The 25,784-nt window shown below is 35.4% G+C and overlaps 1 long non-coding RNA gene across 1 annotated transcript in view; it reads right to left on the bottom strand.

Annotated features, from left to right (window-relative positions):
* The window catches only part of LOC145674563 (uncharacterized), a 238,478-nt gene that overhangs the window by 148,566 nt on the left and 64,128 nt on the right, over positions 1-25,784 (bottom strand). Inside the window, exon 3 of the long non-coding RNA XR_014128980.1 lies at positions 10,201-10,399. This is a non-coding gene — a long non-coding RNA (uncharacterized LOC145674563). The remainder of the gene's footprint in view (positions 1-10,200; positions 10,400-25,784) is intronic.

Below are 25,784 nucleotides of genomic sequence, written 5' to 3'. Positions count from 1 at the left end.
TGGACAAATCGCCTAAGTGAACCGCAGTGGCTCAGTGGTAGAGCGTTCACCTCTGGTGCATGGGGTCCTTGGATCGATCCCAGCTCGTGCCAAGTGAACTTTGTGGTGGACAAACACTGTGTGCGTGAGTTTTCTCGGTGTTCTCCCTTTCCTCCCACTTTCTTCTTTCCATGATTTCTTTAATTTCTCATTAACACCGTCTTCTTTAGCCTAGTTGGCATAATCGAGGAACGTAAAACTTAAATATTTAATTTCATTTTCTTTCAAATCATCTAGGCCGCTACTTAGACAAGCTTATAAGTATTTTCTTTCCGCATCTTTCTGTTGATTTTTTTGTGGCCCAGTCCTCTCACTATCTAGAAGTTTGGAGGTTTTCCCGCTTCAAACAAGCGTACAGGACACAAAAAAGAAAGAACATTTTGTCCGATTTGCCGACGCTAGATTCACAAAATACGAAACATATGAGTAAATACATTGTTCCAAACAGCATGTTGTAAATCATAACAAGTCGGTCTCCAGAGAAAAAGTTCATTTCTTCCCTCCCAACCGTAAGACTCAGGAACACAGATAAAGTATAACCGCTATTTGCAGATGCGGATATAACAAATTGCCAGATCTACATATTTATTTTTAGATCTAGGATTTTTCGTCACAATACGGAAAACCAGATTTTTTAAAAGTGTGGTCTGTAGATTTTCTGTAGTGTAAGAGAATATACTCAAAGATATTGTATGGCACATAGTTTTCTTTTTCCAGTGAGGTCAATGAACTATACAAGGCCTATATTTTACTCCTTGAAGGTATCTTACTAGGGAGAAAATGCGAGGACTGATAATTGTCAAAAGAATGTTTCGCTGTCTTCACCTTCCTTTTCCCCCTTCCGTTTTAGGTTTCCTCTATCCTACAAGAGGTCTGTCATAAATAGAAAATAATGACCATAGAACAAACAAGCTCGACCTTTCTTTCACCTTATGTAGATGTCAACTGTTGAACTTGCCTCTATTCTAATACTATCACGCTGCACGAAGCATTGTTGTTAACAGATGAGTGATAAATAGTTAATATACCTAAGATATATCGAGTCTCTCTTATAGTTTTCTCTATTATTATTGCATTCACGTAATTTCTTGATGAATGCATTTGTTACCTATGTATGCGTTTTTATCTATAATAGAGTATTGTATATAGGTCTAAAGTGAAAATTAATTGTTAAGTTAAGGAAACTTTAACTGGGAACAGTGATCATTTTTGCTACCTCTTTTCTGCCAAATGGCGAATATGCTTGCCCTCTATGTGTGCGGTCCCGGCTCTATTCTCGACAAGTTTGCTTGCTTCGGTTCGAACACGCGGTAGAAGCAAGTTTACTATTCTTTTCCTGTTATATTCTGTATGAGCAAAAAGCTCTCAAAGTTAAGGAGACGATTTAGAGTACAAGAGTCATACAGAAAGGGAGCGGTAGGGACCCATGGCGCAATGGCGGATCTAGGAAGGCGTCAGGGGAGCCTAGGCCCCCAGTTTTTTGAGTTACAAAAATTATTTAAGCTATTATTTATATAACTTTGAAAGTTTATAATAAACAAGGTATACTTATCATAATCTTGGTTCCGACTGCGCCCCCCAGTTTTTACCTCCTAGATCCGCCTTTACCATGGCCTCACTAACTTGAACCAACGAAAACTACAAATCACTGCTTTTATCCATTAATTCCTCAAGATACACTGAGAAAAATCCGTTATCCGGGCAGCGGTATATTGTACAAATACACAGAATCCTCTTGCTTACTACAGAAATCAGTATGGAGCATACGTTATCCATATGCTACATACGCACTGCCCTTAGATGTTACATCATGCCGTTGCAGGATGTTTGACATCTAACAGTTTTTCCGTATATCACATGCATATATTTATGTTACATTTCTCAGCTATATGTTATATACGTCCATTTGTATGTGAGATCCTGACCGCCTATATTGTTTCATACGAAAAGTACTATAGATATGGAACACTTATACGGAAAATGTTATAAAACATCCGTTTTCAGTTATAAGTCTGGTGTAAGTTAAGTTAAAAAAAAACTACAGGAATTACGCATGTAACCTACCTTTTTAAGTACGCTGCCTACATTTTTTTTTCTTAGTGTAGCTCACAAGAAATTTATCGAGTTGGAAATTTACACCTGATTGTACATGAACTTAGTTTTGTAATTGTCTTCCTCATATCCGAACCAAGAATTTTTTAAACTAGGGCCCAGATACAAGATCCATTGATCCAAATATACAGTCACTTCAATAAAAGCGACCTCTGTCTTCTAGTGAACAAACTCAATCCATTTGATCATGTTGAATCATCTGTGCCGACTCTAATGGTGCAATTGGTTTAAATGGGTCGGCTCACGACTCGTTCACCACAGAGCCGATCTCAGAAAAATCGTTTGCATGTAATAACTACTGAGCCAATGGCTCACCTCAAGCGAGCCGGCTTGAGCCAAGTTGGTGGCTCACCTCAACCAAGTCTGCTCGAGCCTTCGCTCAATTAAGTAGAGTCGATGGCTCATCCCAACCAAACCGGCTTAAGCTATCGGTTCAATTGAGCCGTGCCGATGTATCATCCCAACCGAGCCGGATCGAGCTGTTCTCTCAGTTTAACCGAACTGAGCCTGTTGACATCACTGCCTGGGTTGGACTTCTGCTTGGGCTCAAGAATTCGACCGTACAAGTCTCAGCCTTGCTAGTAAGATCTACACAGAATACTTACTTCATTGGTGCTCACAACATTTGAGACTGTCTCGTTATGGAGACGAGACTAGACGCGAACAATGTCCCCTTCGTGAGCAACATTAAAAGTAATCCACTTTACTACTTATATTTCTCACGGCTTTCGCTTTCCAGTCTAGTCAGGTCATGATTTCAAAACGAGCTAAAACGAGATGAACGAGCGAGCCATGTATCAAACTCGACTCGACTCGAAACTCGACCTCAAAACAGTGACTCGACTCGAGAAAATTACCTTTGACTCGACTCGTGCCCGTCCCTAAAAAACACAAATAAGCCATTAATAATACAGGTATACATTTTCCATAACTCGTAATTTGCCACCTTAAAACTAATCTGAAATCTGGTTTATTTCCTGTTAGCCTCCAGGTTTTTTTCGTGGTAAATCATCCGCAGCAAAATGATGTCCATCCTTCAGCCAGGAAATAATTAGCTCGTCTACTTTGAACTTGTCTAGCGGTGGGCCATTAACATTGATGAACAACAAGTTAGACAATGTTCGAGCACTTAGTCTATTTCTAATGTTAGTCATCTATAAATTCATAAGGGGAAATCTCCGTTCGCACTCAGTCGTGGAAATTTGTAATACTCGACAATCTGCTTGCTAGACTTAAATCTGATAACGATTTTTCTTGGTCAGTTTTGAAATACTCCGCAAGAAGTATCACATCTCTATCACCATACAAGATCTTTTCCATATCGACCACGTCAGTTGACAATTTCGACTCATGGAGAACAGAAACTTTATCTATCACATCTTCGATAGGAAGTCTTATGCACAGATTATCAATTAAAACCTGATAAACTGATGATTTCCTATTCGTTTATAAATTTAGTTTTTGTAATTACACATGAAAGTTTGATGTCAGTACCAAGTTACCTCCCCCCTAGAAGGCAAAAGGAAATGAGGTTTCAGAGAAGTGTTCAGAGGTGTCTGAGAATTTCTCCCTTCTTCCCCTTCAACTACTACACTGCTGTTTGTTATGGGCCAAATTACGATGAATTCCAATTAAATTATCATAGTACGAGGGCAATCCCCAAAAAAGGTCTCCTATATTTTTAGATATACAAACAACCGTTTATTTTCTATAATTGCGACATCACTTTAAAGGTTGAAGAAAGCTTTATTTTTCTACATAATCGCCATTTCGATCGATGCATTTTTGTAGACGCTGTGGCAGTTTTACAATGCCCATGTCATACCAGCTTGCCGCCATGACCATCTTGCACACACCTTCCGATATTGCAACGTTTCCGTTGAAATCCTGTGGATGGTGCTTCTGGAAGCCTCAGGAACCAAAATGCAGAGAGCATCCAGAGTGATCCTAGGATCTTTACGCATGAGCTCCTCAACTTTCGCGATTGTCTCGTCGGCAATTGATGGCCTCCCGCTTCTTTCCTCGTCATGAATTTCAGTACGACCGGCTGTAAACTCTCTACACCACTTGCGAACGTTTTTGACATCCATGCACGACTGTCCATACACTTCCGTCAATTGGCGATGAATTTCAACCGGTTTAACACCTTTTGCGTTCAAAAATCGAATAACTGCGCGAACTTCGCACTTGGCGGTAACGTTCATCGGGAGCTCCATTTTGAATGGCTGCCAAACCAAGACTGAGGATCCAAGCGAAGCGCCTGCGTGCTTATGTGGTAGCGGAGAAGGCACCACCCACAACAGTGTTGCCAACAACCGTATTAAGAGTTTCTCTACGTCCCCCATAATAGGAGACCTTTTTTTGGGATTGCCCTCGTATAATTATTTCCTTGTTGAATTATAGATACTTTTCAGTGGAAAAAGGGATGAAATTTGAAAATCCCAAATCAAGGTAAGTAGACTAACGTAAAGGAAAAAAAGTGTAAAATTTTCCATATAATTATGCATACAATCCAAACTAAAATTTCCGTGTACTTAAGCTTACAGTATAAATTTTATGTCTATTTTTCTCACAACTTTATGGATTGATTGTCCTGTGCTGCAAACATAAGCTTCAGCAATTATTATAGTAGAAAGCAATGGGTATATGAAGCGAAGTACTGTATTTTGTGTATCTGAATTTTTTTCTTAACTAATATCGATCATTTTTGATTATTTTTACAAACCAACTCACTTCCAATTTTGCAAATATAGAAAGTGCCCCCCCCCCCCTCATAAAGAAGAATTTCAAAAAAATGCTAGGACAGATTCTGTTTATTTTTAATGAAGTGTTAATACACTGAACTTCAGCTTCGTAAGTTTAACGACTTGCGAGATACTATTTTTTTTTTCGCAAAAATTCGGATCTTCACTACCTCTTTGGGATGTGTATTATAATGGAAACAATATAACATCCCAGTTTGGATTAAGGCTTAACTATATACCAAAAGTCATTTCATTTGACTTTGTAATTTGGCCGTTATGATCAGGCACACATAGTTACATTCAATTTTTTTTAAATAATAATTTATACATTACTGTGATTCAAAAATGTATTTTTCCAGTAGTTAGCTCCTCTAAAAACTGACAGGCTTCGAAAGCCAAGTAATTACAAATATCAAATCCAAAAGTGCCTGAAGTTCTTTTTTCACTTAGATATAGCCTACTCACCTTAGGTAAGTAGACGGAAACAAATGGAAAAGGAAGGGAAATGAAGGTCTTGAAAGTAAAACGAAGACAAATTTACCAGTCTTCAGAAGATACTGTGTACAATGCAGTAAGCAGAGTGAGTCGGTAGGTCAGACAAAGTCGGTGGGTCGCAGTGGGTCATGGTGGGTAGGGGGTTGCAGTGGGTCACGGTGGGTGGTGGGGCACAGCGGGTCACGGTGGGTGGTGGTTCGCAGTGGGTCACGGTGGGTGGTGGGTCACAGTGGGTCACATGCTGTTGACCCACGACCCACTGACCCACCCAGAAAACTTGACTCACTTGACCCACTAACCCACCGACCCACAGTGGGGCGAAAACGCGGAAACCTGGCCAAAAGTAAAAAAAAAACGAAAGCTAGTAATATAGTATTTTTTTATGTAGTTGGCTAGAATAATGTTAGAAGGGCCCAAATCCATAAATAGAATAGGGTTTTTACTTTATTCCGACTACCTGAGCCACTCTTAAGTAGACCCTTCAGCAGGTCAAATGCGTAGAGAACAATAGAAGAATTGTGATGCGTCCGTTGAAACGGTTGTAACTTTCGAACGCGTTCATAGTTTTTAAATCTGTAAAGTTTTCCTATATCGTACTGGTAAGTAGAATAAGTGTATGAAGTGAAAAATTAATAATAATGATGTAATAATTTATAATTTGAATCGCAAGTCAGGCAAAATTTTCACATTGTTTATATATTTGATTAATTTAAAGCGTTGAAAACATTATGTGCACCCTCGTGCACCACGTTCGTATTTTGTAGAATGGTAGTCTGAATATTAATTAATGCTGTCGACAAAAACGTAGCTGCCAAAACGTACCAATTACGAAGCGTGTTGATGTTAATTATTGTTCATTTAATGTTACAGTGACAAGCCGTTGCAGTTATCATAACCGAATCAAATACCAATAATTTGTGTCATTTAAGTAATAATACATTTCTAGTAAACAAGAACGTAAGTAACAAGTAATTGTTCATCAAAATATGTGCTAAAAGTGAATGTTGTTAAAGATAATTTGTTAAAATTACGAAGTATGTTGACAATCTTTTTATTTCGCCATTTTGGATCCGCCATTTTGTTTATTTCAACTTTATTTGGAGAATCGTAATCAGCAACCTCAATAACCCCTTAATACTAAATGTCATTCAATTTGAATATAGTTATCATATTTTGGCCTGCTTTTTGCGTTTTCGCCCCACTGTGCGACCCACTGACCCACTCCATCTCTGGATATGGGGCACAAACGACTACTAACGACTCACTAATGACGCATGTCATCGAAATTGAGGTCTGTCGTACATTTCGTCCGTTGTCTGCTACCATTATGTTGCAGGCCGTTCAAGTTTTTTTTTCTTTTTTTAAGTGTAGCCATCATCTATGGAGGACTAACGATATAATACTCGGCAGTAGCAAGTACTAACGAAGCACTAATGACGGGTGTCATCTATCGTAGATTTCGTCCCTGCCATGCAGGCACAATTTAGTATCCCAATAATAGTTTCTTCAAAATTGTAGGCAATATCTATAGAGCAGTAACGATGGGACATGTGGCACTTACGATAACTAACGATGTAATAAGGATGGGTGAAATCGAGATTCTGCTCTGCTGTAATTTCTGTGCGACGTATTGACATGAAGTTTGGTGAGGAAAATGGATTTCTTAAATATATATCAGTTGTCTTTGGAACACTAACGAGGGGATAAACGGCACTAACGAGCACTAACGAAGCACAAACGGTGTGAGGTAGAAATCGTGGTCTGCCATAAGTGGCCTGCCAGCTTCATGAAACGGCCCATTTTGTTACCCAAGCAACTGTGTGTATATATATGGAACCACTAACATTAATGTTTATAGCACTAACGAGCACCAACGCTGGTCGAACCGGCAATTTCATTCATGGGGTGATTTTGATATGTTAGCCTGTTCGCATTAAATTAGCAGGTCAATAGTGACTGGTAAAAATTGAGACGTTATTTTTGTAGCATAACGATGGGGTTACGGTCACTAACGAGCACTAACGAAGCACTAACAATGTATGAAATCGAAATTTTGGTCTGGTAGGTGGTGGCCTGGCAGCTTCATAAAACAAACCCGATTTGTTACCCAAAAAACTGAATATATAGAAGCAGTAACCTTAATGCTTATAGCACTCACGAGCACTAACGAAACACTTACGATGTGTGAAGTCGAAATTCTGTCCTGCCATAGGTGGCCTGCTAAGTTCATGCCAACTTCATAAAACGGGCCCATTTTGTTACCCTAAAAGCAGTGTATATAGAAGCACTAACGCTAGTGTTTATAGCACTAACGAGCACTAACGCTGCTCTAACCGGCAATTTCACTTATGGTGTAATTTTCATATGTTGGCCTGCTGGCATGAAGTTAGCAGGCCAATAGTAACTATTAAAATTGAGACATTATTTTTGTGGCAATAACAATGGGGTTTGCGGCACTAATAAGCACTAACAAAGCATTAACGATGTGTGAAGTCGAAGTTCTATCCTACCATAGGTGGCCTACTAACTTCATGAACATCAATTTTTATGAGTGTACCACAAAGGGGGGAGGAATGCCCCCAAAAATCCGATTTAAAAAATTTGAAGAAAAATTTAAGAAACGAACTTCATCCTCCCTTCTTCGTCCGTGTCATACATAAAATGCATACTGGTGGAAAGCTTCATCCCTCAGGAATACTTTGGTACCAACTCATCTTTCTAGCTTAATTAGGGGCTGAGCTATTGGTGTTTGGTGTAGAAATAAATGAAATTTACGTCAAAAAACTGAAACTCCAAAAATTATCCAATTTAGCCTCCTCCCTGCTCCCCCATATAAGTAAGAAGTATAAACTCACGATATTACCATGCAGTGGCCTACTTCATTGCTTCACGTACCAATTTTTATGAATGTACACCCCAAGAGGAGGAATGGCCAACAAAAAACTGTTGAAAAAAAAACAACATACATAATGTGCACACCGAAGGAAAGCTGCATCCTTCAGGAATAAATTGGTACCAAAACTATCTTCCTATATTAATTAGGGACTGAGGCATTGAGGTTTAAATCTTTAACACAGCAGTTGCGTCCGACGACCAGTAGAACGTAACACAAAGAAACTAAACTACATATTCCGTAAACGGAGATCAGGAAATTCCCGATTTCTTTCTTCGGAATTGAACATTTGGACGGATCGAGATTAGGAAAGTTCCCGAAGTTTGTTCTAACGGTTGAATATAGATTGCAAGCAAAACCTGTGAGCGTGTAAAAATGTAATATATATATGCCTATTTACATTATTGTTTTAAACAAACTAAACATTTTAAAAGTGCTTTCAAAACATTACAAAAAGTGCTTTTAAAAGTACTTTGTTTTAAACATTAAAAACTTTCAAACAAAAGAACCTGTTTAAACATAAAAAACGTTCGTTGCCGTCAGTATGGAACAAGAAGACTTCCTCAATGTGGCAGAATGTCTTGTCAGAAATACGCAAACGTAGTTCTGATGATCAAGGAAATGATCTAAATTTTTCGAAAATTTACAGTTTGAAATTCTGTGCTGAAACCCTGGTGTAATGAAAGTGAAGTTTCGTACGGAAGGAAATATAGCCTCAGTGAACGCCCAACAAATGCTCAGCTGAGAAGAAACTATGACGAAACTTTGCCAATTGAAGGTAAAAATTTCAAGGATTTGCAAGATCTCATATGTTTTATTCCGCCAGTACATCATCAGTTTTTCAAAGTTTTAACCACCCGTGACCAAAATGAAGCAACTAATGAACATGATGAAGACGAGGATACTTGTATCCCTCTAAATGTTAAGAAAAATTTGCATTAAATGAGAAGAAAAGCTCAACACAATAGAAATATTGACTAGTATTAGTGTTACCAAGTGTGTCTCATATAAGCTATACAAACATTGTTGACATACCAGTGTGTTGAATATTATTAGAATGTATGTTCATAGTTCGGTATCCACTGAAAAAAGTTTGATACATTTATCCATATACCGATAGAAGGGGAACTTCATTAGTTTACCATTTATTTTATTCTTTCCATTGTTCTTGTACTGTTTATTTACCAAGAACATTGTTACTCAAATTACTCAATATACGTTCGTTTTTATCACATTTTGTCAACTATTTTAATATTTATACACGTAAAGTGCGATAAATATGTGAGGAGAAAAGTACTGATTGCCGTATTAGGTTCACTTTCCCGAACTTAGTTTTAAGTTTAGGCCATTTGTGCATTAACGTATCTATCAATAATATATTTTGAAGGCAAAGCACTAAAGTGGTAAATGATTGATTATTCTAAAACCTTCTTTAACATGCTTCTCGAAGTTATTACTATATGGCATAGGATTATTTTACACAGAGTAAATTTGTGTGTGTGTGTGTGTGTGTGTGTGTGTGTGTGTGTGAAGGAAACCTAGCAGCAATATAGTGCCATGCCACAAATTTTAACACTAGCCTTACTTTTTTTTCTTTTTTTGTGTTTTTTTTTCATTTATTCAGTAACTAATCCTTAAATTGATTCAAATTAGATTTCTATTGGTAGATGAAATGCTGGGCCTTCTTTTATAATATACTTTACTGAACAAAAAGATAAACTATGATTATAGATTTTTTTGATAATCCTCATTTATCTCAAAATCATCCAAATGTGGCATAGGACTATAAGGCGCCAAGCGCTTCATTTTTCCTTTGCTTCTTGAAATTCACAATTTCGGATTTAAATATATAATGTACAAACTGTTGTAATGATCATAATAATGGAAGTATACAGTAAGAAATCCTCTTATACTTACGATGGTAATTGTCTTCTGGTTGTATGTATTCCAGGTCTTTTGCTAAAATTTTATTTCATCACCTATGCCTTCCGCCATAACTTCAATTTATGACCTTCTTTTCGACGTTGCCCAAGCTGCTCTTGGTGGCCGAAGCATTATACATTGCAATGACGATTTGCGTTGTCGTGCACGCTGCTCACGTAACCAACGCTGTAACCTAGAATGAAATTATGATGCTCAGTTTTCGTTTTTTCTATTAAAGTAAATATCTATTATTCTTAAACTTTTCACAGCATTTACTGAAATATTTGATTCAGAAGCAATAATTATGATAACTGATAAATTAGTTGCATTACTACCAACAATCCTTAAGATTCCAATTTTTTGTCCGTTCCAGAGTAGTCGTGTTATCAAAATCATCCACCATATGACGCTGATATACATCTAGAAATTATACTTGAACTTACCCACTGAGAAAACAATTTTCTTTTACAAAAAAAAAAAAAAAAAAGTAGTTTAATGTATAGCTAATTACTTAAAGGTTTTGTGATTGCACAAACTTTATCGTTCTTGACTTTTCACCTTCCATAAACTCTGTCTTTCCCTAAACACTGAAAATAGTACAAGCTAAAGCAGTAGATATTTGTTAAATTAGTAGTATATAAATATTTAGTATAAAGTTTTCTAACAGCTTTACTATTTTCAGTGTTCAAGATATCTGTCTGCAATGCTCTGAGCAGAGTAGGTCGGGAGATCGGCGGGTCAGAGTGGGTGGTGGGTCGCAGTGGGAATGCCATGTTGGCCCAAAACCCACTGACCCACTCACAAATCTTGGGCAACTTGACCCACGACCCACTCCATCTCCAGTCATAGCATTGCCAATGACCTAAACATCCATCACCAAAGAACGTAGTCAAGACGAATAGAAGCTCCACAGTTTGTAGAAAAACCGAAAATGACGCCCAAGAACGTTGTGGTGCGTGTTTGGTAGGATTGGAAGGGAACAGGCTGCTGTCGTTGAGCCAAACGATATACTCAGATCTTTACTGCCAAGCATTAGCGAGATTTCCCCTAGTTATTCAAATGGAACAATGAGAGTGGTCAGTAGAAAAGGTGTATACCACGGTGACAAGGCCAGATTTCATACATGTTTAACCATGTCAGAAGTGACAAACGTTGGCTCTGATGTTTTAATACATTCACTGTATAGCCCGGACGTAATAACTTCAGACCATTGTTTGTTTCGTTCTCTGCATATCTCTTTGAATTGGTTAAATTAGTTTCAAAATAGGATTCACTTTTTAGACTAGAAACCACAGAATTTCTATAGCAACAGGCTTATGATGTTGCCGGAAAAATAGCATAAGGTCTTCGAAGAAAATGATGCATATTTAGTTCCATAGTATTTTTTTTTTCAGATAACAATACATATCTTCTCAATTTCAACATCCAAGGACTTAGTACTTTTTAAACAACTTGCGAGTATTATTTTGAACTTTAACAAATTCAATCGCAAACACAGGAAAGTATGCCTTGAAAACCAAACGATTCGATCTGCTTCTTGAATGATTTTCTGAATTTACACTTCTTGCCATTATAAATGAAAAACTAAGCAGGCAAGGCGGTAGCACAAAAGTTGGCAAGCAGAGATATGGTGGTAGCAAATGAATATATCTACCGTTCTGTGGGATCCATGACAATGTTATGAAATCGGAGTGGAAGTGGTGACGGTTAGTAGTTTGTGGACCCACCATGGACCATCACAACGGCTGGAACATGGCGAGGCATCGAGAAAATGAGACTTTGCTTGTCCTTCTGGGCTAATGCAAAGCCTTAGTTTTCGACCAGTGTCACAGATCAACTGTAGCTGGTGGAGCTCGAAAGTGTGATTGTTGTTGTGCAACCATCGACCAGACATGTTCAAACGGCCTGAGATCTAGGGAGCGTGCTAGCCAAGAAAGCAGAAAAACATTGCGTCCAATGAAACATGTGTGCAACATGAAGGCATGCGTTATCCTGCTGAAATGTCACGGCAGGATCTATACTATAGAAATAAAATCGAATGAAACACCTCATCAATGTACAGTTGTCTGGTCAAATGTACCTGAATGCATAGGAGGCACGTATGGACATAGAAACCCGTGGCGGTGGTGAGCCTAATTAAAAATTAGCACCAGATAGGAATGTGACCATCATGATGCCACAGACAGGAGCGGGATTCGACTGAATAAAATGATGTTCTGCCATTCGTCTATCCATGCGCGACGTTCGGGACCCCATTGTACTCTCCCAAACACAAACTGAACAGTCAGCGGAAACCGCAGCAATGTGAAATTTGGAAATACGCTCTACGCTGTCAAACGACGCACAATGAGACAAAAACCTTAAAAAATGATTAAAATCATTTTCTCTGACGAATTATTTCTCAATATGTGTTGATTACCACCTAGGTTAATCGAAAATCGAGTTTCAGAAGCCTATGTTGATCGAATTACCATTGGGATCGTTGTACTATTTGAAAGTGAAAGAAAATTTTAAAATATTTAGAAAATTTGCATATAAAAATATTATGTTTCATTATTTTCTTGAGTAAAATGTACGTCCGAAGGTTTTAGTTTGGTCAAGATATCGTATTAGAAGGGAGAAAAAAAGTGTTCTAAACATAAAAATCATAAACAAGGGAACTTATAATGAAAAGTAGTCGAAGTAACGAGTTACAACATCTCCATTCATTTTACATTTTTGGGTCAAAAGATCCATCAGGCAAAAAGTTTTTTGTAGGCCTTATATCTCGAGAACTACATATAGTACAGCCAAACCAAAATTATCACTTAAATCAGTATGATGTGCTTATTCTGCACAAATTACGAAAACTCAATTTAGGGGCAATTCAAAACTGTTATGGCCCCTGACCCAGGAATGCATCAAAAGATCCAATATATTTTAATCAAAATTTTTCTTGTACGCCTTATATCTGGAGAACTACATATAGTGTAGCCAAACCCGAACTATCACTTACCTCAGTATGATGTGCTTATTCCGCAGAAAATACGAAAACTCAATGTAGAGGCCGTTCAAAATGTTGTGGCCTCTGACCCAAGGATGCATCAAAAGATCCAATATATTTCAATCAAAAATTTTCTTTTACACCTTATATCTGGAAAACTACATATAGTGTAGCCAAACCCAAACTATCACTTAACTCAGTATGATGTGCTTATTCCGTAGAAAATACCAAAACTCGATTTAGGGGCCGTTCAAAAATTTGGTGACCACTGATGCAAGGTGCAAGACATTTAAATCAAAAATTTTCTTGTAGGCCTTATATCTGGAGAACTGCATACAGTGTAGCCAAACTCAAACGATCACTTAACTTAGTATGTGTTTATTCCGTAAAAAAAAAAAAAAAAAAAAAATACGAAAATTCGATTTAGGAGTCGCTCAAACATTTTGTGGCCCATGATCCAAAAACTAATTATTGGATAAGATCGCAATCTTTTGATGCATTTTTTGATCATTCCTAAAATTCTTGGCCAAGATCGCAATCTTCTGATCCATTTTTGATCATTGTTAAAATTCTTGTAGTTGCCTTTTTTTCTCGTTCATTCCAATGTCAAATATCAGCTTAACCCTTGTGTACTAACTTGCGGTCCATTTGGGACTCCAGAGATATTTAATGTAGTATACCTCTTAAATGAACGTGAGTATCTAAAACTCCGTTCTTGTATTTTCTCCCTAGTGTATGTTTTGTATATTTAACACAAAAAGTCATTTACTGTTATTTTCACGTTACGCAAAAAAATGTTCACCACTGGGATCATAAAATGACCCCCAAGGTAATACTCATGTAAGTAATCAATTATTTCTTTTCTCTTCTTACCAAACGAGCAAAGAGATTGCCTCCCGTATAATGCTGTAGCACCCCATTGCGAACTATAATGATATTGATTTATGTTGTAGCGCGATCAATTCTGCGTACGTTAATACCAAATGTAAGTACGATGACCATCTGGATCATACCTACAAATCGGTTTGAATTAACATGGTGGTCTATGGGAGGACCGAAAAAAGTAGGGTTTTTACGATATTAGGTACATGAACATCGGAAATGTTTAACAAAAAACTAAAAAAAAGAAACTATGGACAAAGAGCTTTCTGAAAATGTATATCTTTTTATCTGGAGAAAATCACGTGACATGAAAATCGGTAGCCGAAAAAAAATGTATATGTACAGTTGTTTCTGTTTTATGTTTACATATTTTTTATAGTTGCATGACTTTTTTGGAGCTTTCATTTTATTATTATTATTTTCTTTTTTTTGCATTTTCGTATTTCATATTTTTTGGATTTTCGTATTTTATGTTTTTCTTTTTATTTTCGTAGTTTATTACTCTTGTGTGGGTTGTCTTAATTTTTGTCGTTTTTTGATTTGTTTTTCTTTATCTACACTATTTACATCCTAGGTTCATAGTCAGGTTCGTATGGTGGCATTGCACTTGAGTCGAAGTGCCTATTTAAGAAGTCTAAAGGAGCGTGTACCGTTTCGTCAGTGTGTCTACAGTACCCGAGATACCATATTACTGCCATGGCATGTGCGCAGCAACCTGCAGTTCTTGCACCGTTGTTGCAAGTACAGTAGTGTGCTTTGATGGCTTTGTGTCCATCTAAGTCCAAGTCACACAGAATGTACAGCATGTACTGCTTACTGCTCGAATGACGCGATTGCATTTTGCCTCTTATAAGCATTGGAATTGTTGGCATATGTTCGGTATAGTCAGGATGATGATTATCTTTTACTATCGAGAACTCATATTCTCCATTGAACGCGTGGTCGAAGTAGTATGTCTTGGCTAGACTTTTGATGTATGTCGAGCCTAGTTCGTTCATGTCTCGTTCACTCAACTCTGGGAATTCTCGTATTTCATCAGCTGTCATCTTTTGGAACTCTGCTCTCACTTTGTTCATCGGCTGAACTAACGGAGCTAGCCAGTTGCGTTCATTGATCAAGCTGAGTAGCTTCTGAGCCGCCTGAGCTTCCTTCTTTCTGTATCTTCTCTTACCGTACGCGTTGTGCATGGCGGCTACAACTGTCGTGTCTCTAAGTAGACTTCGTATCATTCTACTCCTTAACTGTTTATCCAAGTACTTATATTTTTTAAGGTCTTGATTCGTGTTTTCGATTACCCAACGGCCAGCTGTGCATTCTCTTGATTTATTTACCTGAATGTCATCCAACTGTTTATTTCCTTGGTGAGGTACGAATATTTTAACTACAAATCCCTTTTCTTCAAGCTCATTTGCTACATGCGAGAATCCTCGGTGTAGTACGAACACATCACCTGTTTTGTACAACATCTTGAACCAGGTTTGATTCATTATCATGCGGAGAACTGCTCCATCTGATGAGTTTCCATCCCAGAAGTCATCGTCCGATTTTCCTAGTACGGACTGTATGTATCAGTTCGGAGCACATATCACCATTGGCTTTACACAGTTTCGCTTTTTATGTCCAGAGTATGACATCCTTTGATATCGAAAATTGAGGCTCTTATTCAATTACAAGTACGTACTATCCCACACCGTTATTATCGATTCATCGTTAGTTCTGCACAATGTATTTGCGAAGATTGATTGGTTATTTTTGAGATTAGCTCGAAGAGCATCTGCATCTTCTTATGTTTCTATTTTTACACTGATATGTTTTGGAAAGAAGTTCATCCACATTGACTGACGAGCATTCTGAATACATCGATATACATGAGTCTTATCCATTTTATATCTTAGTTCAAGTGATCTTTGGGATTCAGCAGTGTACAGCATTGTCAGATATACTCCAAGCTCTATCTTATTGCATCTTGATTGTCTAACTAAGTCATCAAACTGAGCTTTAGTTCTGCCTGTAGCTAGTGACATTTCCACATCTGACATTTTTGGGAAGGAATCGCTTGCCTTCTCATGTACTGAACTACCGATTCTTAGTTCTGTGATGAGGTTTACCCATTCATTTAAAGGCAGCTCTGAGTCCTCACTGATCTTGTGTTGAACCACTTTTCCAAGTGCTTCTTGCTTGAAGTTGTCATCTTTTTCGAAGTGATCACGACAGAACCTTGTATCAATAGGAACGACTATGGCCTTTTCAACCATCACTTGGGTTATTGCCTCTTTTGTCACGTTTCGTAGCGATTTTCCCATACACCCTAGTAAGCACTTCGATTTCGTCTTTGATGTTCTAGAGAATGGTAGCTTTACAGTTTTCTCTTCTTCCTTTTCATCCGCACTAACCACATCGTCACTATTACAATCTGTGTCCGATCCAGTGCCTGACTCCGAACTGGGTTCTATTTCCGAACCTGCACCTGAACCTGATTTGGGAGCTGATCTCGATCGGCTTCGAACATTGTCTCTTCTATACATTTTCATAACACACGAATTACAGAACCACTGTCCATTCAAAATAGCGACTCATGGTCGCGCGTCGTCGGAACTGCCCCGAGCGGCCACGCCCATGCTCCATGTTCTGCACGTGTGCCACGGCAGGAAGTTAGTCCCGTTAAATGGTAAATCGTTACTCATCGATGCATAATGGCCCCGTCTGTGAGCGAGTAGTTACTCGTACATTTTTTAGACCGGATACTTCGTATCCGATCCGGGTTGACCTCAGTCCGCAGACCTCGGTCGGGGGGGGGGGGGGGCATTTTTACGTGTCTACAACACAGCCAACTGAGCCAAGCTCAATCATCAAATATTCGTATATTCTCTATAGACCTTATACTGCCTCAGTGTATAAGTTCTATAGAAAATATACATTGGGGTGCTGCCTATGGCAAGTGAGGCAATATCTTAGTAGCTTAAATAATGCTCAATAGATGGAAGAAATTACTCGTATAGTGTTTCAAAAATTACTTCATTGTTGAAATCTGCTTATATTTTTGAACAGCTTGTGAATAACAAAGGGGTAAGTTTCCAACGTCTAAAGTCCGTAACTTCAAACAATATTTCCAAGAAGATGACATGACTTGACTATTCTGGGTTGTAGTTGTGTCTATTATCTGGTGATGACGTTTCCAAGTATTTCTTTTCTATTTTAGACGTTATCCGCGATATCGAAAATGACAGACTGAGTTGGAATGCAATGCAATAAAGTATTGTTTCGAAAGGCATTTGTATAAAATTTCTGTTCAAAACACCAATAATTACATATTTTTAATTTGGTTTTCAATAGGACCCCCACGATATCACCTATGCTATATTTTTCACTGTAATACACAAGGATTAATGTGTGCATAAAGACACATTACCGTGATTAGGTCACAGACTTGCATACTTTGGACTCAGATCTCGGAATATCCTACAAACACGAGTCAGCCAATTGGATTTCTCGGTGTGGAAATAATCGAACGGACGCAAGTATGCATACCTATGCAGAGTGGCGCAACCAAAGACTCGCCCCTTCTCGGAAACAGCGTGGAGAGGGGTCCGATCTATATGTTTCTTTTGAAAAGACTATAGGAAGAATTGACCAATTATAACGACTTTCAAAAATAACTTATTGATGCTACAATCAGTTGTAAAATTCAACACTATAGAACGGAAAGGCTACTGTATAATGCTTTAAAAAGTTCTACCTAAGTATATGAGTCGTTCAGTTTAAACGGCTTTTGTCCATTTACAGCAAATCTTGGAAAACAAAATTTTAGGTTCGATCTGTTTTGTAGAACTGTTAATAATTGAGTGTGCTCGTGTGAATCACTTGAAAGCAATGGCATATTTCTAATCTTACAAAACACATAGATCTTACAGTTTTTCACAGTTTTCCAAGATTTGCTGTGAATGGACGAAACTGTTTTGGACAGAACTGGATTACTCAAACTCAGAAAACGTTCATTTTGTTCATACAAATACAAAGAATATAAATAGTCAACTTTAGAAAAGACCCATACCTGAGTAGAAAGATTTATTAGGGTGGTAAAAAAGAATGCCTTAACGGTACTTGTTATTAACTTGTTAATGTATTTACCTTAATTATTATAATGTATAGAAAGTGCTGTAACGTTAAGTGGTACATGGGAAAGTAGGTGACGGTTTTCCTGTAACATGAATGACCTGCATCACGTGATCGCATGCATAACATACTCAACTTACTTATTCTTTCGTTTCTTTCGGAAACTCGTTCTTTTAAAATTTGATTATGATGTAATAATTTGTTCAAATAGAGCAGGTATGCTGTGATCGTATAAAAAATTCCGTAGGAAACTCATTAGAACAGCTATATTGTAATCGTATTAATTATTTGTTCTTTTGTTTTATTTGTTAGTTTTATCATTTCCCAGGGAAACTCGATTAACAATCTCTGATTGTGATTATGTAAAAAGCTCATTATTAAATTTGATTATGCTGTAATAATTTATTTGAGTAGAACAGCTATGCTGTGATCGTATTAAAAAATTGATATGAAGTTTATTAGAACAGCTATACTAAAAATAAAATTAATCTCGAACCCAACTTTTTATTCTCTCGTATTATTTCTTAATTAGATCGTTTCCCCTGGAAACTCGTTGTCAAAAATTTGATTGTGATCATATTAATTATTTTTAATTGGATCGTATTATTTTAGTTCGATCGTATCTTTTTATTCTTTCGTTTTCATTAAAAAACTCAGAGGAATTATATTCCGAAAATTAAAAACGCGCAAAACAGCTATTCTGTGATCATATTATTTTTTTAGTTGGATCGAATCGTTTATTTTCGACAATTATTTCTAAAATTGGATGGTATGCTAAGCATACTAGTTGTTAAAAAATGATTGTGATTATATTAAAAGCTTGTTGTTAAAAATTTGATTGTGGTTACAGTAAAACGCGTTATTAAAATTGATTGTGAACATATTATTTATTTGTTTTTTACTCGATACGAAGGTTATCCACATAATGTAAACAACGATGCTGTGATCATATTAATCATTTTAATTGGTTCGCATGAAAAGCATACTCCGTAGAACAGTTATGCTGTGATCATGATAAAAGTTCGTTGAACAATCTTTGATATTGATCCAATATTATTTGTTCATTCGTATAATTTATAATAATACTCATTGATATAAACGGAAGGGAATAAACTTTATTCATACGGGAGTTGTCTTTTATGCTGCGTATCTTTTAATTTTTCGTATTGATTCCTCGAACACTGTATGAGCATATTAAAAAGTTGTAGCAGGATGCGGAACAGTTTTCAGATATGTCCTTCTTGGCAGAAATCAGGAGACTAACGTAAGTTTTCTCGTGCTTTTGGAACCCGGATGTATAGGTTTAAGTGAAAGTTGCTGACGCAGGATATTGACCTTATTACTACCTAACATCACAGAATACTGACAATGCATTAGCAAACAAGTTTGCTGCCGCGGCGAGTAGACATTACAGAATGACGACAACTACTAGAATAGTCGTTTGGCGCCGCGTAAGGTGAACACGTGATTACTTTGTAGGTATGAAAATAATTTAAATACAGCTTGTAAGAGAAAAAATATATAAAGAAACATCATACAGTCCTGCGAGAAAAAGGATGATTGAATTGTAATGTTAGCATCATCATCTGATTCTGAATCAGAAATATACGAATCATTTTCAGATGAAGAATTTGACATTAACGCAATAGAATCACCAGTACTAAGAATTTTCGAAACCCCACTCTCATCACCGCCTGTATTAACAGGAACATCGAGATTTTGGAGTTCAGATTTTTGTTATAATACTGAAAAAGTGGACCGAGAATGTATAAAGAAGGCTATAGAAAAATTGGATTTTTACGATAATTTAATATGTGACTGTTGTAGAGAGGGTCCTACACTGATTATGCTCATTATTGTACGAATGTGCCCTCAAAACCATTGGAAACCAGAACTTGGAGTATTATAGCAAGCCCTAGTGTTGAGGAAAGTGTGTTTTCCTTGTATGCAAATACAAACATTATTGGAATATTAACAACAGAAAAATTTTATGAAACATATCTCGAATTATTAAATGCTACAGAGTATCATCCGGAATTACTGATGTTTTAAGAAAAATGTATTCTAACTTTGTCAGTGTTTTATGTGTGTTACGTACTGCTGAAAATATGAATGTGAATTGTGAATTAAGAGCCATAGAAGTAGAATTACTTAATAATAATATAATTAAATGCTTGGAATGAAAATTGAATAGTCTTCATGATTGTACTGATCTTCATAATAGTGGAACAAATGCAGTGAAATACTTATCTCTTGACAAAACTCTTAGTGAACTTTTTGAAGTGTTTGAACAAGAACGTAGTGAAATCTCATTTATATGCATTATGCGTAAAACTTGTGATCTTTTAAAAAATACAGAATTTGTTGGACAAGTTATACCATTCTTCCTTCAGCGCACCAATGAAATTTCACCATGCGTAAATCAGAATATTATTGATATTCAAGTTTTCAAATTGTCTGATTACGAATTTATTATTCGTGAGTTTTGTCTAAGCGCATGTGATGATACAGTAAATTTTCATTGCTTGGTAAAATCACCAATAGAATTTAATTTACTGTCATTAGGTTGTCAAAATCAAATTGATTGGTTAACATCAAATTTACACGGTTTGAAGTCGGATAGTAAAACTGGATATACTGTATCATTCATACGCAACCTTGCATATAAATTGTGTGCAAAGAAATCGACCTTTTTAGTAATTTTTTGGATTAAGAGAATATTTGCATTAGATAATGTTTTTTATTTAGAAAAAAAACATACTCCTTCATTAAATAAATTGTGTGGAAACATAATTAATGAATATTGTTCTTTTCACACAAACATTGTTAAGAAATAAGGATATACATATCGTAACGCATAACAGTTGAAATATTTGTCGAAATATGGAAGATCAGCAGCATTAACTAATGCATTATCAAGATTGCAGTGAGGAGTTGTAAATAAAATGCAAAAGTGTAATGTAAATAAAATGCATATTGCATTTTTTTAAAATTGTAATTAAAAATATATATATGTATATAATAAACAAAAAATGCAAATACATATAATAAAAAATAAAAAATATTTATGGTTTCTTTTTAAAAATTTGTTTACATGTTTATAAACGATAACAGCATTTTTTTCAAATTTTTCTTGTTAAACATTTTTAAACCCTTTTGAAACGATTGAGTGCGAAAATATGGTGGAAAAGAATAAAACAAAATATCCGCACAACACAGAATCATCGTCCTGATATTGTTGACTGTTCGTAAAATATATCTTACTATTTTGTGAAAAAAAGTTTGTTATTTCCTTGGGACTGTCCACAGCAAGACTATTAAATTAATATTCTTGTTTTTTCTCATCGATGTGCACTACAACCCAATGCGATCTACTTGGATCGGATGTATCAAGATTAAACACAAGTGTAGCCCGTGGTTCTACCATTACAGCAAGTTTGTCAATGGTGTAAATCCCAGTAACACTGGCACCAGTCGCATTATTAGTTCTTGATAGTTTTAACAATTCGTCACTATACATGATGAAGATTATTTTTCTTAATTGTAATAGATATGTAATTACCACTGTTATTCACATGTAAAACATAATCAAACACTTTTACATATTCACTATACAGTAATGCTTTATAAACACTGCACGTATATTGTCCGAAACGATGTTTGTTATGCGCACACTTACAAACGTGAAAACTTAATGCAGTATTCTTTGGATAGTCTATTTCTTCTAAATTTCTAACATTTTTTTGAAGAATTTCCTCAAGAAAACCTTTTCTAGTGGTTCCAAAATGTAAATACTTGTAGCATTTGAACAATGTGATTGAAGTATTTCCTTAAGATGAGAATACACTACATCGCCTTCGTGGTAGGTAATGCGATACACATTCTCACTTAGATACCTGTTTGTACTTAGGATTGGCTTAGATAACTTATTTAATTGATATGGTGTATTAAATATCCAATTTTGACAAAAGGGATTCTCAGGATTTACAATTGCTAGCTTAACTCATCTTCATTATTGTGGAAAGCAGAGAAGTTCAAAACAACCCACATTATACTCAACTGAATAAATTAGAAAGTGTTATCAGTATAAACATTTCTATCTTTGTCTACTTATGCTAAGGAATCAAATTGTGCATACACAATACATATAACAGGGTCAGTTAAACTTTCGGAAAATGATACTTTTAAATTTAGAGGGTAATCACGAACTACATCCAATGTATTGTCATCTAAAGTTCCTGGATTCAAAGTACAGAGCATTCATTTGGATATTCATCGAGATAACAGTATGTGAATAATTTTGATAATATATACCAGTACCTGATAAGAGAGTATAGTAACATAGAAGCTATAAATCATTTTTAAAATCAGGGGTGAGTGGGTTGGAAGGAAATTATTTTGAGCAAACATGTATTTGCAGTTTGTTAACGTTAAAGTTTCGAAACCAATAGGAATCAAGATGTGATTTCCATTCAAGGCTGTGTAGGATGTGAAACCAATAGCCAGGCCTTCAGGAAAATTACCCGGGAAGAGTTTATCAAGGCTGTAAGACTTGACTTGTGCAGGAATAGTATAAGACCTTGTTTCTACTCTTGTAACAAATAACTTTCCGTTTCCGGAAATTTGTGTTTAATTGCATAGCTAAATTTGCAGCTACATCAATGCGCCGTACATGATGAATAACTTCCTCAAGTGCAACTTTATTACTTGTATTTCAGGAGACATTAAGCAAAAGTTATCTTTACTGTGGTATAATTTTACACGTAAAATTACTTTATTGAGAAGCATAGGAACTAAACTTACAACGTCAGTATGAAGACTGCCGTACATTTCAAAAAATTACTATTTTTCACCTTATTAGCATGTTCTTCAAAACCACCATTTGGATTATCTAATTTATTGAAAGGTTTTGCAATATCCTTTTCCCACATGCCACATTCTAAATATGTTTGGGAAGCATCATAAGAATAATTAAATAATAGTTCAATGTATGCACGAAAAGGATAAAGTCCAGATGAAGAACTAATTAATTTATCATTTAACGAAATATCAATTCGACTAAATAATGTATGTAGGAAATTATTTACTGGTGCAACAGTATCATCTTCAGTTAAATTTGTACCATCAGCTTTTGTAATTTTAAAGGACATATAAAGATATAAATATTCATGATGAATAAATTCCCCTGTGTTTCCAGGAGTAACAAATTCAGTAGGTACTTCTGATATTAACCTAGAAACAGGGCGATATTCTACATTTGAAGTTGCTTCAATAGCTGTTTGTCATAGGTATAGAAAAGACATCAAATTCATTGGTACAACATTCAAAACTATCTGAATTTAGGAGCGACATTATGAAAAGATATCGCTTATATGTTTACGTTTTAACGGTGGTCCAAACTTTAAAATTGCAAGAGCCTTCCTTTGGCGTGACCTCGTCTTACCACTAACAGTTAGCAACTGTCCAACTTTATTAATGCCTTTTTTCTTCAAACAACGGTTTCTTTTACACGTGCGCGAAAAAATTCTTTAAATGGACGATATTCCAATATATAACCGTAAGTTTTATAATGCCCATTTGTAATTCCTGACGCCCTACAGTTCTTGTACCTTCTTTAAGTAATGGTAAAGCCTTTTAAATGATCTTATTTACATTATATACACCACCTTTTCGAACTATCGGTCCTATATTTTGTTGTTTTACAATTTGAACAAATGCATTTATTGTATTGGGAATATTATAATCTAAATTCCAAGGATATTTTCCACTCATTAATATCATAACATTTCTGACTTTTGCGTATACAACATTTTTAATATCAAGTGTATTTTCATTAATAATTCCAAAAATATGTTGTCTCCCGGTGTAAAGCAAATCATACATTGAACTTCTAATTTTAAAGAAAGTTTAATAACAATTTGATTTTTATTTTGTAAATATTGTAATATTCGACTATTTGCAGAAATTAGCTGAAGAATAGATTCAATATATTAAAAATATCCCGGTGTTATTGGAAAATGATAATGTTCAAGTTTATCGTCAATAGCAGTAGTCATTATAATTTCTTTATTTTCAACAACATTATAAATTTCCACGAAATATTAATTTGTGTTAATTCAACACCCCATTCCACATCACTTAAATCAATGGTTTGTGCTAATTTAACTCGAAACGAAGCTGTGATATTATTACAAAAATTACTACTTGCATTTGAAGGAAGAGTAACGTAAAAGTCGCGTATAAAGTTCGAATTCATTTTGCAGACTGAATAGAATCTGATCTAGTCCACGAATTCATAGTTGATGGATATCCAAACATTTTACATATATCCATCCATTTTTACGTTTTAATACTTTTTCAATGAGATAAATTTTCTTTAAATTATTAATTACTTTTTAAAATTTTTTGTGCATAAAATATTCCTTTAATTTCTTCACCATTCCAATCTTTTAATTTATAAGTGACAGGACCTGATTTAATGCATTTACCAACAATAATTTTTTCTTGTGACCATTTAGGTAAATATCCTTTTTCTAATACATGTTTATACTTATTAACACGGACATAATCACCAGGACTAAACTTACAACTTGTATTTTTTATTCATTTTATTTCCCTATAATGTTTCCCAAACTTGATCCATATTGGAATCATTTACTTGTGCAGGCGACATTTTAATAGTTGAATGATATGATTGATTATAATTATTTACAATTTGATCCAAAACCTTAATATATTGATAAGTATACCTTGCAGTAAAATAACGATACTATTTCTTTAATGTTCTTATAAATCGTTCTGCTAAAGCACATTAAATTACGGAATGAACACTATAATGATTAATTTCATATTCTTTAAACAATTGTTTTACATGACGATTATAAAATTCACTGCTTGAATCTGTTTGTACGTAAATTACGGGAAACGTGAATTTTTTAAGAATTTTTGTTATTTCTTTTGCTATTTCAGGACCTTACTTGGTTTTAAAGACAACAAAATATGCATAACGTGAAAAATATCAATACAATATAATATATATTTATAATTATTAGTATACTTTGCAATATTTTGCATATCTGCTAAATCCATTATTAATGTTTCATTTGGTGAACTAACAATACTTTTTACTTCCAAAAACTTTACGAGCTGGTGCCTGTAATGTGTAACGTCTTGAAAAGCTAACATTTTTTATTTTCTATTTAGACAACTTTGTTTTACGATGTAATGTTTGTATACTTGACAAAGAATCAGGATTTGAATAATCATAATATATTTTTGATAAGTTTTTTTATATACTATATTTTATCCAATGTTGAAATAAATTAGCTACTACAATAGGACTAGATGATTTTCTTACTTTACGACTACGGCGTCTTTTACTACTACTAATATTCAGTTTTGATACTGGTGTGCTAATGTGTGTAAAAATAAATTCTTTATTAACATTAAGATTTTCTAATATTTTTTTTTGAATTCATGAATACCTATAGGATTTCTTCAATATTTTCTTGTACGAACAACATCATTTACTAACTATAATATTTGAACCGGGTGTTGTTTTTCTTTGGATACGTACTATACCAGACTTATCCCACTGAAT

Source organism: Thermobia domestica, chromosome 17, assembly GCF_964235325.1.
Source record: "Thermobia domestica chromosome 17, izTheDome1.hap1.1, whole genome shotgun sequence".
NCBI classification, from domain to species: domain Eukaryota; kingdom Metazoa; phylum Arthropoda; class Insecta; order Zygentoma; family Lepismatidae; genus Thermobia; species Thermobia domestica.
This window is presented reverse-complemented; position numbering and strand designations above follow the sequence as displayed.